The sequence below is a fragment of the Macrobrachium nipponense genome, chromosome 1 (assembly GCF_015104395.2).
Source record: "Macrobrachium nipponense isolate FS-2020 chromosome 1, ASM1510439v2, whole genome shotgun sequence".
NCBI lineage: Eukaryota > Metazoa > Arthropoda > Malacostraca > Decapoda > Palaemonidae > Macrobrachium > Macrobrachium nipponense.
This window is the reverse complement of record NC_087200.1, coordinates 77,585,152-77,602,142: the sequence shown is the minus strand read 5'-3', so window position 1 is coordinate 77,602,142 and position 16,991 is coordinate 77,585,152. Positions and strand designations below refer to the sequence as shown.

General features: G+C 37.2%; 1 protein-coding gene across 2 annotated transcripts in view; it reads left to right on the top strand.

The window, feature by feature from the left end:
- LOC135219392 (tyrosine-protein phosphatase non-receptor type 4-like) overlaps positions 1 to 16,991 on the top strand; it is a 523,112-nt gene that overhangs the window by 75,664 nt on the left and 430,457 nt on the right. The window contains exon 3 of one of the 2 annotated variants that reach the window (XM_064256131.1): positions 11,541 to 11,667. The exons of the other annotated variant lie outside the window; for it this stretch is intronic. The gene's annotated coding sequence lies outside the window, so the exon portion shown is untranslated. The remainder of the gene's footprint in view (positions 1 to 11,540; positions 11,668 to 16,991) is intronic. 2 annotated transcript variants of the gene reach the window in all.

The window sequence follows — 16,991 nt, the reverse complement described above, 5'->3', positions numbered from 1 at the left end:
TTTTATTGCATTTATTACTGTAGTTTCAAAGTATTCCATGTACAGATTGGCTAAAATAGGACTTAAAGGACTACCCATACTACACCCGAATTTTTGCTTGTAGAATGATTCCCCGAATGAAAATACGTTATTAGATGCACATAATTCAACTAACTTTATTATTTTGTCAAGTGCCAAAGGGAAATGATCTGAATAGGGGGATAATTTTTCCCTTAAAAACTGAAGAACGTCCTGTACTGGTACTTTTGTGAATAGGGAGTCTACGTCAAGGCTTAAAAGTTTTATATTGTGAAGTATATGTGCTTCTCTGAATTTGTGACAAAAGTCTTCCGAATGTTTGATGTGACTGGGAGAAAAAGTGCCTAAAAAAGGAGAAAGGAGGCCAGCTAACCATTAGAAATTTGTTTTGTAATTGAAAGCTCCGGCGCATGAAACGATGGGTCTGAATGGAAGATTGTCTTTGTGAGTTTTGGGAAGACCATAAAAGTAGGGTAATTTAGGATTAATTACTTTAAATTTCTCTAATAGTTCAATACTCTTTTTGTCTTGGCCAATTAATCTTACTTTCCGAAAAAATTCTGTGGGAACGTTCTGGAGGGGATTTTTCGTCAGTTTTTCGTAAGTATTTGTGTGGCTAAGGAGCTGGTTGATTTTTGTCCGAGGGTAGAAGTTCTTTGTCCATTATTACAATTTTGCCGTCTTTGTCGGATCTACTTATTATAACATCTAACTTTTTTAGCGAGTTAGATGTTATAATAAGTAGATCCGACAAAGACGGCAAAATTGTAATAATGGACAAAGACTTCTACCTCGACAAAATCAACCAGCTCCTTAGCGACACAAATACTTACGAAAAACTGACGAAAAATCCCCTCCAGAACGTTCCCACAGAATTTTTTCGGAAAGTAAGATTAATTGGCCAAGACAAAAAGAGTATTGAACTATTAGAGAAATTTAAAGTAATTAATCCTAAATTACCCTACTTTTATGGTCTTCCCAAAACTCACAAAGACAATCTTCCATTCAGACCCATCGTTTCATGCGCCGGAGCTTTCAATTACAAAATTTCTAAATGGTTAGCTGGCCTCCTTTCTCCCTTTTTAGGCACTTTTTCTCCCAGTCACATCAAACATTCGGAAGACTTTTGTCACAAATTCAGAGAAGCACATATACCACTTCACAACATAAAACTTTTAAGCCTTGACGTAGACTCCCTATTCACAAAAGTACCAGTACAGGACGTTCTTCAGTTTTTAAGGGAAAAATTATCCCCCTATTCAGATCATTTCCCTTTGGCACTTGACAAAATAATAAAGTTAGTTGAATTATGTGCATCTAATAACGTATTTTCATTCGGGGAATCATTCTACAAGCAAAAATTCGGGTGTAGTATGGGTAGTCCTTTAAGTCCTATTTTAGCCAATCTGTACATGGAATACTTTGAAACTACAGTAATAAATGCAATAAAACCCAAAAACATGCTGTGGATGAGATACGTGGATGACATACTAACATTTTGGATAATAAGTGGGGTAATTTTAATGAATTCCTCTCAAATTAAACGCATTAGTGCCCAGCATCAAATTTAAAGTTGAATGGGAAACAGACAACAAAATTCATTTTCTTGATGTTTTAATAATCAGAGACACGACAGAATACAAAATTTACCATATACAGAAAACCAACGTTCTCACTTTCATATATTCACTACTTTAGCTATCATGACAATACTATCAAGATAGGTGTAGCTAGCAACCTATTCCTTAAGAGCCTTACGAATTTGTTTCCCAGATTTCCTGGAAAAAGAATTTGAACTAATTCGCAAGCAACTTTCATCTTTAAAGTATCCTGACCATATAATTGAGAAAGCAATTCAAAAAGCAAACGTAATTTTCTACCGACCCCCTAAAGACAAGACCAGAGACACACCCAACAATAAAATAAAAATTCCCCACCTGGAGACGATTAAGAGAGTAACTCACACCCTGGGAAATCCAACCTTTTGCATTTACCTACCCAAATACCTTAGCCAAATCCCTGATTAACGTCCAACAAAAGACATCTCCCAAAGACTCTGGGGTATATGAGATCCCATGCCAGGACTGTGACCAATCTTACATCGGATTTACAGGTAAATCACTTCCCCAGAGATTAATACAACACAAACGGTCAGTTAGGTATGGACAACAGAACTCTGCTATTTTCAACCATATAAATGAACATAACCATAGAATAAACTGGAATATGTCACGTGTAATTTATAGCAGCAACTGCCGGTACAAGAGTCAAATGATGGAATCGGCCTTAATAAAAGAGAAGCAGGTAATGAACATCTCAAAAGGAATTGGATATCAGATATCGTCGACGCAGTGTTCATTCAACCAACGCTTAAGAAGATTAAAGGAAGATTATCAGCGGGGTGACCTAAATTGGCTTACTTGTGGACGAATCTCTTGGTATAAATACCACCTTTTCTGTAAACTTTTCTCATTCATATACCTGAAGAGAGAGACAGCAGTCTCTGAAATATAGTACTTTTCTCTCTACATTTTGGTGTTTTTATGGCCTCCTTTTATTAGATATATATATATATATATATATATATATATATATATATATAATATATATTATATATATATAGAGAGAGAGAGAGAGAGAGAGAGAGAGAGAGAGAGAGAGAGATAAACAATCAAATTAAGGTACTTATGTGGTCGAATTCTATTTTATAATTAGAAGGTAGCAGACAAATCAGAGAGGTCAATCGTATTAAATCAAAGAAAACAGATGAGTGAATTAAGTGCTGGTTATGAAATAATTGAGAAAAGATAAATTTTTTTTTTTTCTCTCTCTCTCTCTCTCTCTCTCTCTCTCTCTATATATATATATATATATATATATATATATATATATATATATATATATACATATATATATATATATATATATATATATATATATTCCCCTTCTGTTTACATATATGAAAATATATCACTTCCGGGGTAGAGCGAATTAGATATTAAAGGACATTTGTAGCTCGAATAATTTATGTGAATCACGGTGGTGTAATAATTGTTCATAATATATATATCTATATATATATATATTATATATTATATATATCATATATATAATATATATATATATATATATATATATATATATATATATATATATATATAAATGAATATGTATAAAAAATGGAATTGTAAAGTTACAGTTGGGTCGTTATTGTGTTGCTCCTAGTATCCTGTTTATGATTCGGCAGCAGCTATCGGAAAGCTGACTGAGTCAGCTGCCCGAACGCAATAGCGTCAATACTATCTTGAGAAGCCAGCGATAGTTTATCGGATGGGTGGCTGGGAGCATAAATTTCAAGGGAGGGGAATACCGAACGTGCTTGTGATTAATTTGACTTGTTGGCGCTCTTAAACCTGCCTTTTAGTTTTCTGTAAAGGAAAACTATTGCGATAGTTTTTTACCTGTTCGTCCGCCCTCAGATCTTAAAAACTGCTGAGGGTTGCAAATTGTTATGTTGATCATCCACCCTCCAGTCAACTAACATGCCAAATTGCAGGCCTCTAGCATGAGCAGTTTTTATTTTATTTAAGGTTAAAGTTAGCCACTATAGTGGCACCGTTATAGGTGCCAACAATACAGGCCGCTACCGGGCTGGGCTGAAAGTTTCATGGGCAGCGGCTGAGTCATGGGCATTGGCTGTGAGTTTAATACGGCATTATACGCTGTACAGAAAACTTGATTGCTCTGAAGAAACTTCGACGTATTTTTTTATGAGGGTCATTCTTTAGAATATATATTTGCAGTAAAGTGCCTTCTGCAGGATGCATGTTTCTCTCTCTCTCTCTCCTCTCTCTCTCTCTCTCTCTCTCTCTCTCTCTCGTACAAGAATTCAACTCGGTCTGTCACCGTATATCTAAATCCTGTCAGATCCAACAATGCTTTCAATAACTAATACAGATTATGTCCGAATCCTCCTCCTATGAGCAAGGCCAAGATATGAGGTCTCGGACGAAGTAGTGTGAAGGCCAAAGTCTGGACCTTGGTTGATATCATACCTGACGAATGGTTGAACCAACCTACAGGTAAATTTCCTTTGTGCCCGGTCCGAAGGTGCAGGGGTCGAAATATTTTAGATTCAGCTCTGAATGCACACTAAGGAAAGAACTGGTAGCCTTTCCCGATATGTAAACAATCCCAGTGCTAAATGTTTGGATTTTAGGAATTTTTGTGGTATAATTCAGCTATTACTTAAGTAATGTAAAGTCCTTGATTAACATAAGAAAAAAATCACTTCAGTAATATTACGGAATCGCATCGTTTTTTTTAAATAAGACTAGGACTGTGTAAAAACCATAAAGCTTATCACAAAAGCAGTACAATATTGTGTATAAAAAAAGCAACCCTAATTAGAAGTTGCCTGGCCGGTCAGGTACGCAGGTAAAACCAGCCTGTCTGATATCTAAATTGCCCCACTTTAGACTCGTTCTGTTGCTACGCAAAAGCTCTTTCTTTGGCGACTAGCTGGAATTGTTATTAGAAGATGAAGGCGCCTTCCGATTTTTTTTTTTTTTTTTTTTTTTTGCAGGAATTGTTATTAGAAGATGAAGGGCCTTCCTTTTATATATATATATATATATATCTATAATATATATATATATATATAATATATATATATAGGGTTATTATATGTATTTTTTTAAAATATTTTTTCAGGAATCGTTATTAGAAGATGAAGGGCCTTATTGTTTTATTTTGCAGGAATTGTTATTTGAGATGACGGGCATTTTTTTTAAGCGGAGTCAGTAATCATTCACTTAAGGTCTAGATCGATTAAAAAATTTTTTTTTTTATTTGGTTATAAGAATATGAAGTTGAACCTTACTGACGATGATATGGTTTTTGTATGATCAGTTATTTTTTTTTTATTCGTTATTTTTTAGACTTTTATCTCTCTGTTATGGCCATTTTGATAATATTTTCCCACCTTCACTCATAAACTGCGGCTGCTGTTTGTTTGTTTGATAATTTACCTTTACTTTTAAAAATTTTCGTTTATTCTGTTTCTCCATCCCCCATAGGAGCGTAATGATAATAATAAATAATAATGATAATAAAATTTCGACCTGCATGTACTCACTGTTGTTGTTAAATGATGTATTATGTAATGCAAAGCGTTGGATTCAATGGAATCCTAGAGGGACGTTCACGAGGTCTACGTCAAGACAACGGCTAGCATGCAATGAACTTTGAACTTCCCGCTCCCCCCTTGTGATAGATAACCTGCTGAAAGGCTTCGTGTCATCAGACGGGTTTAGTTTCTTCTGACCAAGGTACGGATCTTTGGTTAGAGGCGGAGTTATTTTGTTGCACTTAATTCCCAAATTCGAATTAAAAAAGGGTTTTTGGGAGGTTTTATGTAAAGCAAAATGGGAATCTTTGGTTGGCGACGGAAGTTTTTTTTTCTCACGTAATTCCCATAATGGTATTAATTTTTTTTTTTTTTTTTTTGTGGGGGGGGGGGGGGGGGGGGGGGGGTTATGTAATGCAAAATGGGAATCTTTGGTTGGAGGAGGAAGTAGTTTTTTTCACGTAATTTCCAAATTCGAATTAAAAAGGATTTTTGGGAGGTTTTATGTAAAGCAAAATGGGAATCTTTGGTTGGCGCGGAAGTTTTTTTTCTCACGTAATTACCATAATGGTATTAATTTTTTTTTTTTTTTGTGGGGAGGGGGTTGGTTATGTAATGCAAAATGGGAATCTTTGGTCGGAGGAGGAAGTAATTTTTTTTCACGTAATTCCCAAATTCGAATTGAAATATTTTGGGGGGTTTTTATGTAATGCAAAATGGGATCTTTGTTTGGAGGCGGAAGGAGTGGTTTCCCCTCATAATTCCCAAAGTCGCATTAAAAAAGTTTTAGTGGAAATTTTATATCAGTAAAATTAGAGATTTGAGAAGATGAGAGTTCATTGCATGTTGGCAGTTGCGTTTACGATACTTATTATGACACTTGAAGAGTTATTGTTAGCTGTCATGTTTCTCAGTTTCTAAGAGGTTTGGTTACTGTTAACTGTCGTATTTCTTACAGGTTTGGTTTTTGTAAACTGTCGTATTTCTTACAAGTTGGGTTTTTGTTAGCTGTCGTATTTCTTACAAGTTTGGTCACTGTTTGCTGTCGTATTTCTTACAAGTTTGTTTTTTGTTAGCTGTCTTATTTTTTACAAGTTTGGATGTTGTTAGCTGTCATGTTTCCCAAAAGTTTAAATACTGTTAGTTGTCAAGTTTTCTACTTGTTTACTTATATATTGTTAATTGTCATGTTTCCGACAAGTTTACAGTTAGGTATTTTTCACAGGAAGTCAGTGATGCCTAGCGGTGCTGTAATACCATAAGTAGTATCCGTAATATGTACCCCCCGTAGCATTGTATTCGTCTTTATCCGTTGGGCTGAGTCCTGGGGTTCACACCATGTCTTTTCTCCGTCCCACCTTTCCAGTCTTATTGTAATTATGTTGGTAGTTGAACGTTCGAATACTAATACTAGTTTTGTTGAGACCTCGGTGACTATATGTCCTAGTATTTGTGGTTAGTTTTACTGGTAGTAGAGTAGTATAGTAGTAGTAGTAATTACGTTACGATACCTGTATTTACCTGGGCTGTGACAATTCCTATAAAACATTCTCATATGCTTAAATAGCACAGCATCTTAGTTCCATGCTGGTCCGCTGGTACTATGGTTAGTGTCGTGATTGCTACTCGTATGTCGCAGGGCTCGGGTTTCTCCCGGGGCGATGAAAAATCGGTGGCTCTGCGTCGGGAGGTTGAAACCAACATTCTTTGGGAGCTTGAATTGCAAGTCAATGGCCCCTGTGTGCTTGTTCAATGTGAATAGGTTTCATCTTTTGAAATATAATAATAATGAACACATCTTCGACGCCAAATACGTAATCTTAGTGTAGCAAGAACACTTTGCTTAATCGTTGCGGAATTATTTTAAAATTAAGCTGTAATATTCAGTATGAGTGATTTTGTATTTATTTATTGTTTGCATGTGTCATATTTTGGGTAGGTTGAATCGTGAAGGTGATGATGTAGTACATGACATTAGAGGAGCCTCTCTCTCTCTCTCTCTCTCTCTCTCTCTCTCTCTCTCTCTCTCTCTCTCTCTCTCTCTCTCTCTCATTCTTTTGTAATACAAGCAATCAATGCCCATCAATTCGTTAAAAGAATAATTTCATGTGTCGATCGTATCATTGAATAGACCGCAGTAGTTGTTCCTTAATGTATTTAGAAAATAATAAAAAAACACACAGAAGCAACAACAATTGACATTGAACAAAAACTGACGATTATTATATCAACTAGTTAGTGAGGCCCGGTAACCGGGCGGTGACGATGTGACTGTACTCTAAGTAACAGTTATCTAACACCGGTGTTTTTTTTGACTAGCTAACTTAACTCGAACTTTTTATTTCCTTTATCTTGTTATTTCCTATGCTGTCGTACCTGCCTTATTTGTCAGAACGTAAGAATTCACAGTTCAATGTTTACCATAAACTACCAACCAAGTGGTAGTTTTCCCAATGTAATTTTCACCCGTATCTTACCATATTCAGCAACGATTTGAAAATGGGTTGGTCTTATTAGTTAGGAAGTCACTGAGTAGCGCCTCCCTCCTTCACCCCTCTTTAATCCCTAATGCTAATACATTGAGCCGTCAGCTGTTTAGCACTTTCGTGGGATTCCGCACCGGTAAAAAGTACTTACAGACAACAGACAGACAGACCAAACTACTGTTTTTTGTAGTAATAGAAAAGTTTTCAACAGCTACCGAGGCAATTCTGACCAGAGGTCCAAAAGTGGTAGCAAAAATGAATTAAGAAGAAGAAGAAGAAGAAGAAGAAGAAGAAGCAAGCAAGTTAGTGGGGGAAAGAAATCACCATAAAAGATTTACTCTGAAGGGAATTCTCCTTGAAAGAGGGTCTGCCAAAGTGGCTGGCAGGGTACATTTTATTACCACTTAGCTTTTACCTGCTGATGCACAGTCCCATCAACTTTTACCTGCCTCTGCCGCCGCCACCGCCGCTGCTGCAAAGAGGCGATGGGCCTTGATGGGCTTTCCGTTCTGGTGGGAAAGGGGTTTAGCATAACAAGTATTTGGGGGATTTTCGGTACTGTTGTAGCTGCTGTTCCCAGGCCAAGGAGAGATTGGGAGTGGAGACAATTCTGCACACCTCGAGGGAGTTGGAGAGGAAACAGCTTGATTTTCATGAAATATTTACAACACACACACACACACACACACACACACACACACACACACACACACACACACACATATATATATATATATATATATATATATATATATATATATATATATATATATGTGTGTGTGTGTGTGTGTGTGTGTGTGTGTATTTATTTATATATTACAATGTTAGTAGACGAAAAGCGAGATCTTTTCCTTTTTTTCCCCAAGTACCATTATTATTAATTATTATTATTAGTTATTATTATTATTATTATTATTATTATTATTATTTTATATTTCTTAATTATTATTCGAAGTTGAACGCCCACCTCTTTCATGGGGACCAAGCCCAGAGGGGCATAGGCGGGAAGTTCAGACTGCCAGGGGATACGATGTTCACAAGGGCGGCCGCAAGTAGGGCAAGCCTGAAATCCTGTGACCACAAGGAGGTTAACTTGAAAAAAAATGTATTACATTTAATTATATCACTTTGTTTTCCTTCCATTCTACGATACATTCTTTCATTTTAAGTAAATCAAAGGTAGTCTTATTATATTGTATAAGATTTGAATGTAGTATGTAACTGCGTTATTCAAGTTTCAAGAAAGTTTGATTTCAGTTGAACAGTATGAAACTATTGAGCAAAGGTCAGTGTCACTGTATGGTTTTTTTTTCATCTTGCTTCACTTAAATTGTTGGCATCGCAATTCCACGTGTATATATATTATATATATATATATATATATATATATATATATATATATATATATATATATATATATATTATATAATATATATATATATAATTATATATTATATATATATATATATATATATATATATTATATATATATATATATATATATATTATATATATATATATACATGCCCCCTTCCCTCCGCCCTTGGAAAATATTCTGGCAAAATATTCTGCGGGCGCCCACCGGTGTTCATTCGAAAGAAGGAAACAGTAGTGGTATGTACGATACGCATTGTTTTCAAGAAACTAATTTGCTCCCCCCCCCGGCTCCCCTCGCTTCCCAGTATCGCAGATGACGACGTATGTTTTATGCACGTCTTTCTATATCAAACGTAGCGGCCATTTGCCTCGAAGGCAATGCAATAGCATGATTTCCGTTATTGACGGGAAGTCCATATTGAAACTGACAGGTCCCGAGTTCAGGTGAGTGGATGGAAATTATTGCTTGGATTTGCTGCATTTTGCCTTCAGGAATATGACTTCTGTTTTGGATTCTTCCATTTATTACTTTAGTTTTTCGTCTTTCTGTATGCGTGTTTTTATCAATCCTCTGTTTTATGACATTTTGTTTTCTCTGCATTTTGGTAAAAAAAAAATGCATCTTGCGTTAGTTTTTGTCGTCTTTTGACTGCTGTTTTGAGGTTTTAATTTATTACTTAGTTTTTTCTTTGTGTATGTGTGTTTTTATTAATCCTCTATTTATATGACCGATTGTTTTGTCTTTGCATTTTGGTAAAAACAGAAAAAAAGTTATGCATTTTGCGTCAGTATTTTTTAGTCTGTTTCGTGTTGTTTGTTTTATGTTTTTTTTGTTGTTGCTTTTTTTTTTTTTTTTTTTTTGTTTTTTTTTTGTTTTTTTTTTTTTTTTTTTTTTTTCCGCCTTAGACGGTTCGCTCGCCCCGTAGGGTACGGTGAGGAATGTGTTGTCTCGTTCCTTTGCATTGTACATGAACTTACTAATGCGTGCTTTGCCTGCATGAGTTTCGAATAGAGACAAAAGTTAGCGTCGAATGTCGTTGAGTGATTGATGTGTTGTTTTTGTTTGAAATACTGATTAGTAAATAGAATTTCCAAGATTATTAATGATGTGGTCCCGTTTTAATGTTGGAAAAACCCTGACTAAGATGTTTTGATTAGTAACGGAAGTTAGTATTTGTCAATTGTGTATATATATATATATATATATATATATATATATATATATATATACTATATATAATAAAGTTCTGGGTACTCTGCTGTTATTCAGTCATGAATAATGAATGTTGCCAAGGATTAATTGAAGTGTAGATTGCTTTATATTCAAATTCCACAGACAGGAGTTTGAACCTTTTCAGTTGATGGAACTACTGTAAATAAAGTTTGGTTATTTGATGAACTCGTAATGGGGTTTTCCACTCTGATGAACTGATTCCTCCAGCTATCTTCGGCATCCCCATCACCCCCCCCTTTTCCTCCTACTCCTCCTCACTCCTTCCAATCCCTTCTTTCTCCCTCTTTTCCGGTCCTTCCCCCCTTCTTCCCTTCCCCCCTTTTCCTTTCTTTTCACCCCCTTCCAAATTCCCCTCTTTTCCTTTTCCTTTCTCTTACCCCTTCCCACCTTTCTCCCCTTTTTCCCTCCCACTTTTCGGTCTCTCCCCTCCTTCCCCCCTCTCCTTCTTTACCCCCTTCCAAAGTCCTCCTTCCCCTCTTTGATTTCACCCCATTTTACCGCCTTCACTCTCCCTCTCGTCTATTCCCGCTCCATTCGTTTTCCTTCCCCTTCTTTCCTATTTCACCCACTCTTCCATCTACCTTCTTCCCCCTTTTTCATTCCCCCTTTTCCATTCCCTTCCTCCCTTCCCTTACCTTCTCTTTTTCCTTTTTCCCTTTCAACCCCTTGCCACCTACTCTTCTCTCCTTCTCTTTATCCTCTTGCACCTTTTTTTCTCTCCTCCTCTTTTCCTCTTCCACCCCCTCTTCTCTCATCCTCTTTTTCCTCTTCCACCCCTTTTTCTCTTCTCTTTTTCCTCTTCCACCCCCTCTTCTCTCATCCTCTTTTTCCTCTTCCACCCCTTTTCTCTTCTCTTTTTGCCGTCTTCCACCCTTTCCACCGTCTCTTCTCTCCTGATTTCCTCTTCCACCCCTTCCACCTTCTCTCCTGCTCCTTCCGAGTTGTTACCTCTATCCCCCTTCTTCTCTCCTCTTTTTCCTCTTCCACCCCTTCTTCTCTCCTCCTCTTTTTCCTCTTCCACCCCCTTTTCTCTCCTCTTTTTCCTCTTCCACCCCTTTTCTCTCCTCTTTTTCCTCTTCCACCCCTTCTTCTCTCCTCCTCTTTTTTCCTCTTCCACCCTTTCCACTTTCTCTTCTCTCCTGATTTCCTCTTCCATCCTTTCCACCTTCTCTCCTGCTCCTTCCGAGTTGTTACTTCTCATCATCCTCTGTCGAAGTCCCCTTCTCCCACCCTCCCTCCCTCCCTCCGTCAAAAGGCGATGCCAACGAAGCTGACGACCTGTTGATGACCTCTCCAGGGCTGTGTAAGAGTGGGCGTGGCCATGATGACGAGGGTGGTGCTGGAGGTCACGTGAGGTCGAAATCTTAACGACGACGCCAAAAGCCGCCAAGCTGACGCCTCACACCAACACGGAGGCTGTGGAGGTCAGTGCTTGCAAAGATCTAGCGTGCTTGTGTGAGTTTGTGACGTTGCACGTTCCTTTCCTGCTTGTGTAGGTAACTTGTGAGTGACCTTATTTTTTTTTTACTCTCCGGATTGACCTTTCTTTGCCAGGCTCCAGGCTCTCTTTTCCTTCAGGCGTTGATGGTCAGTCGTGTAAAGGAAAGCGTCCTTTTAAAAAGCTCTTAGTCTTCTAAGTGGTTATATGTGAAAGTCTTGTGTGTGTGCGTGTGTGTGTGTTTATGTGTGTGTATGAAAGTTGTGTCATACGTAAAAGACGCAGTACAGTGCAAAAGTTGTAATTATCATGTAATTTATTATATTTAAAAGTCCTGTTTTCTAATTGTGCTTGTGTGTGTGTGTGTGTGTGTTTGTGAAAGTTGTGTTATATTCAATTTTTCACACGGAAAAGACGTAACACATTGCAAAAAATTGTTTTTGTCATGTAGCTGATTATATTTAAAAGTCATGTTTTGTAATTGTGTGTTTGTATGTCTGTGAAAGTTATGTCATACATTTTTTTTACATGGAAAAGACGTAACACCCTAAACATTACGTCATAACTGTCTATGTTTACAGAGAAAAACATACTAAAAAATCTATTTTGAAACTGAACTTAGCGCCAAGTACTAATTGAAAGATTTGGGTTTTATAATCCTAATTCAAGTTCCACGTTGGCCGAGTGCATTTCGCGCTCGGCTACCATTCCGGTGGTCCGGAGTTCGATTCTCGGATCGGCCATCGTGGAACCTAGAGGAATTTATTTCTGGTGATAGAAATTCATTTCTCGATACAATGTGGTTCGGATCCCACAATAAGCTGTAGGTCCCGTTGCTAGGTAACCAATTGATTCCTAGCCACGTAAAAATATATCTAATCCTTCGGGCCAGCCCTAGGAGAGCTGTTAATCAGCTTAGTGGTCTGGTAAAACTAAGATATAATTAATAATCCTAATTCAGATTTTTAGTGCCAAGCAATTGAAAGATATGGTTTTTATTCTCCCAATCCAGATATTCAATCACAAGATGCCGTTAATTTTTATTTGATATAAAATGCCGTAGCTGCAGCCAGGATTCCGCCTGTGGTATGGCGTGGCTATGTGCCAACGAAGAGTTGTTTTCAGAGGTATTTCTCATGCACTCGGAGGGCTCATGGGCGTGGCGGTAATGCAAGAAATTCGTCAGGAATCTCTGGTCTTTGCTTTTGTTGCTGTTTTCTCTCTGGAATCTCTCATTGTTGCCTCTGTTGCTGTTTTCTCTCTGGAATCTTTCTTTGTTGCCCCTGTTGCTGTTTTCTCTCTGGAATCTCTCGTTGTTGCCCCTGTGCGTTTTTCTCTCTGAATCTTTCTTTGTTGCCTCTGTTGCTGTTTTCTCTCTGGAATCTTTCTTTGTTGCCCCTGTTGCTGTTTTCTCTCTGGAATCTTTCTTTGTTGCCCCTGTTGCTGTTTTCTCTCTGGATCTTTCTTTGTTGCCCCCTGTTGCTGTTTTTCTCTCTGGAATCTTTCTTTGTTGCCTTTGCCTGTTTTCTCTGGAATCTTTTCTTTTTTGCCCCTGTTGCTGTTTTGTTATCTCTCGTTGTTGCGTCTGTTGCTGTTTTCTCTCTGGAATCTCGCGTTGTTACCACTGTTGCTGTTTTCTCTCTGGAATTTCTCGTTGTTGCTTCTGTTGCTGTTTTCTGTCTGGAATCTCGGTGTTGCGTCTGTTGCTGTTTTCTCTTTAGAATCTCTCATTGTTGCCTCTGTTACCGTTTTCTCTCTGGAATCTCTCGTTGTTACCTGTTGCTATTTTCTCTTTGGAATCTTTCGTTTTATCCTGTTGCTATTTTCTCTCTGTGATCTCTTGTTGTTGCTTCCGTCTCGTTTTGTTTCTGGAATCTGTGCTTGTACTCTGTTTTGATATCTTTTTGGTTTCTCTTAGTGTTTGTTTTGTTATTTTTCCTTCTTTTTCGTTTTCTTCTCTTATTTTACACGGCGAGAATCCTTATGAAAGAAAGTTAATTTTAGATTTATCAAGGTTTAATTCTTCTGTTCCTTGTAATTCATATTACTAACCCCCTTTCCCCCTTTGAAAATTCCTGCGCAGACGTTGCAACGCCAAATTGTTACTTTGCCGAATCAATGGGTGCATCCTTCCAGTGCGAATACCTCTCATTATTTTGTCCGGTTAATGGACTTTATTTCAATTTTGATTTGGTGGTAGACTTTTTGTCTTTGGTTTCCTTTGGAATATGGTGGTTTTGTGTGAAATTAGAGGATGGTATTTTTTATCGATGAGATCAATGCCAAACATCCCAATGATAACTGTTTTCCAGCTTGCCGTTATTCACGTTTGGGTTGAAAAACTATTTGTGCCTTAATGTGTTGACTTTGTGGTATTTGTGGTCTATTCATGTCCGAAAGTCGTCTAACTAGAAAAAAGAAACAATGCTTTGAAGGGTTGTTGCTTTTTTTTCAATTGGACACGAATGATTTGAAAGGTTGTTGCTGTTTTTCAGTTGAAAACTAACAATGCTTTTAAGGGATTGCTGCTTTATTTCCATTGAGAACGAACAATATTTTGGAGGGTTGTCGCTGTTTTTCTGTTGAGAACGAACAATGGTTTGTAGGGTTGTCTCTGTTTTTTTTTTTTTTTTTTTTTTGTAGAGAACTAACAATGCTTTGGAAGGGTGTTGCTGTTTTTAAACAACAGTATAATGATAAGGGGACAGGACTCTTGTATATTTTTTTCAGCTTCTGTTCAACCAGAAGATGTAGACGGCCCCCACCATCTAGCTGCCATGATTTATCTTGCTGCTGAAGGACGTGGCTCCGCTAGGTAGCCCATGGCAATTACCAGTCTCCAAGGAGGCAGGTAATTGCGTTCTGAAGGTTTTGGTGTGGCGGACGTTGCTTTGAGAGAACACAACCACCGAACGGTTTTACTTATTTGCGTCAAGTTCCTGCAACCGATAATTAGCTATGCTGATTGATCCGGTCATAAATTCAAGGCAATGGCACCCATACATTTTTAAGGATGCATTGCTTTTTTTGGGGAAAAAATTCTCTTGCATTTTTTATTTTATATTTTTTATTTCTTTCCTTTTTGTTGTTAGAACATTGATTTTAAAATGCGTTAAAAAAAGGAATACATGGTTATTTATTGGTTCCATAGGCGCATTTTGAATAGAAAAATGTGTGCAATTCTTTTTTTATACATTCATTTATTGAAGGTTGTTTGAAGGAAAGTATTTAAATTTCTTAGCCAATATAATCCATATTTCCAGTTCTCTGTAGTTATCATAAAACAAGATTAAAGATATATTTCTCTTAGATCAGTTTACATTCCTAATTAGTGATGATTGTGCATGGGGATTGTGAAACAATTCTCAAAAGGAAATTCTGTGGAAGAGCCTGAAAAGGTCTGAAAAAGGTGTTTTATGTTGAGTTAAAGGTACAGGAATTGTATATATAGGATATTTATTTATTTATTTAGTAAAATGAAGATGCAAAAAATAAATAATGTGGAAGTTAAACAGTTCAGAAAATTATTTCTAATAATATATAGCATATTTATTTTAATTTTCGTTGTTGAAACCAGGCTGTATTTGACCTTAAATTTTAGCACGTTTTAATTTGCGTTAAGTTAGGAATATAATGTTTATAATATTCGTGAGGGGAAAATCTGGCATACTTCCCAAGTAACCTAGAGATCGGATCATACCTTGTTTTATTTGCTTTCCCAAACCAAGCAAGAGATTTATGGTAATAAATTTTTCCCTCTCTACTATTTTCTGGCATTAATTCGACTGTAAATAGGGCTGTTCTGCATCTATTATTATGTACTACGGTCAAATGACAAAGTAAATGTATATAGTGACAAAATAGACGTTGTAGCCCTGAATAGCTAAGTGTCCCATTGCTTGGCCTTATATCCAATTTTTCGTAAATAAAATTCTCTCTCTCTCTCTCTTCTCTCTCTCTCTGTAGGATAAGTGGATCAGCTACAATAGCAACCATACGAGCCTGTTACAGGATCTAGAGAAATCTTTCACTCGAATAAAAGTCGTCCGGTAACTTCGTTATGAGAACCTTGTATTATTGTGTTTTAATAATCTGAATGCTACGTCTGACGAAAAAAAACAAGGCGTGATCCGACCTTCAGCGTACTAGGGGTCGAGTGCTAAAATCTACGGTCGAATAGAGCGTTGTATCACCAACGAAAATGAAAATGAATACGCTATCTTTTATGAGAAATCATTGTTCTGTACTGTTTAACAAGCACATTATATATTTTTTACATTTTCATTCTAATAAATAAATCTTCACTCTCGACGTGGTTCGGAAGTCATGTAAAGCCGTTGGTCCCATTGCTGAATAACCACTGGTTGCATGCAATGTAAAAACACCATTCAAACAAACAATAATAAATAAATCATGAATACCCTATCCTAAAATTCCCTTATCTTTATCTCAACGCGAAACACCTTTTTCAGACACCTTTTTAAGCTTATCCGTATGCCGCTCCTATCACCCCCATCAACAATAACAAAGTAGTTTGTAGGCTTACTCTCCGAGTCAGCAACTAGATCCTTTTTTTTTATATAGTGTTCATTCCCACTCTCTTCTTTGCCACAAATGTTGGTTTCGAAATAATTCGCCTTTGGTCATTGGTAATTCAGACGCTACCCTGCAGGTCCTAATCCACCTGGATTTTGGCGGGAGCAGGCTAAGGACTTCCAATTTCCTCTCCTCCTGGAGAGTAGTTCGAATTGATCGTGCTCTGTGTGGAGTAGAAAGGATGGAGTAGGAATTAGTTTGGGGTGTAATTAAAATCTTATAAAAGTGGGGGGCGGGGTATACTTTTTAGGAATTTCTTCGGTGAAATTGGCATGGGTTGAAGTTTGTTATGTACTTGAAAATTCTTTGGAGCATGTTAGTCATCATGGCTGATCCCTCGATGGCCAGAGGGAGCTAAGTAGATGGGTTATTTATAAGAGCTATAGTAGGAACTGTGTTGGGACACGTCGGCTTTACATTCGTGCATTACTTGGCTAATGAAGCAATGGTGTTTCCGCTTAATTCATAACCTTTTCTATTGATATGTTGGTGCGGGCTGCAGTTGGCGAGAAGGGGAGAGAATAAAATATCTATTATGTATATTTGAAGATGGCAGCAGATCTGAAAATATGTTACTTTTCCTTGAAACTTTTCATTCCTTTTACTGTACCTACATTCATATTCTCTTTCTGTCCACCCTCTCGTAACAAGGTTTTTCTCCTGTTACACCTTTCAAACGTTGTCACTTTCTATTTCCGTATCAGCGCTGAATGG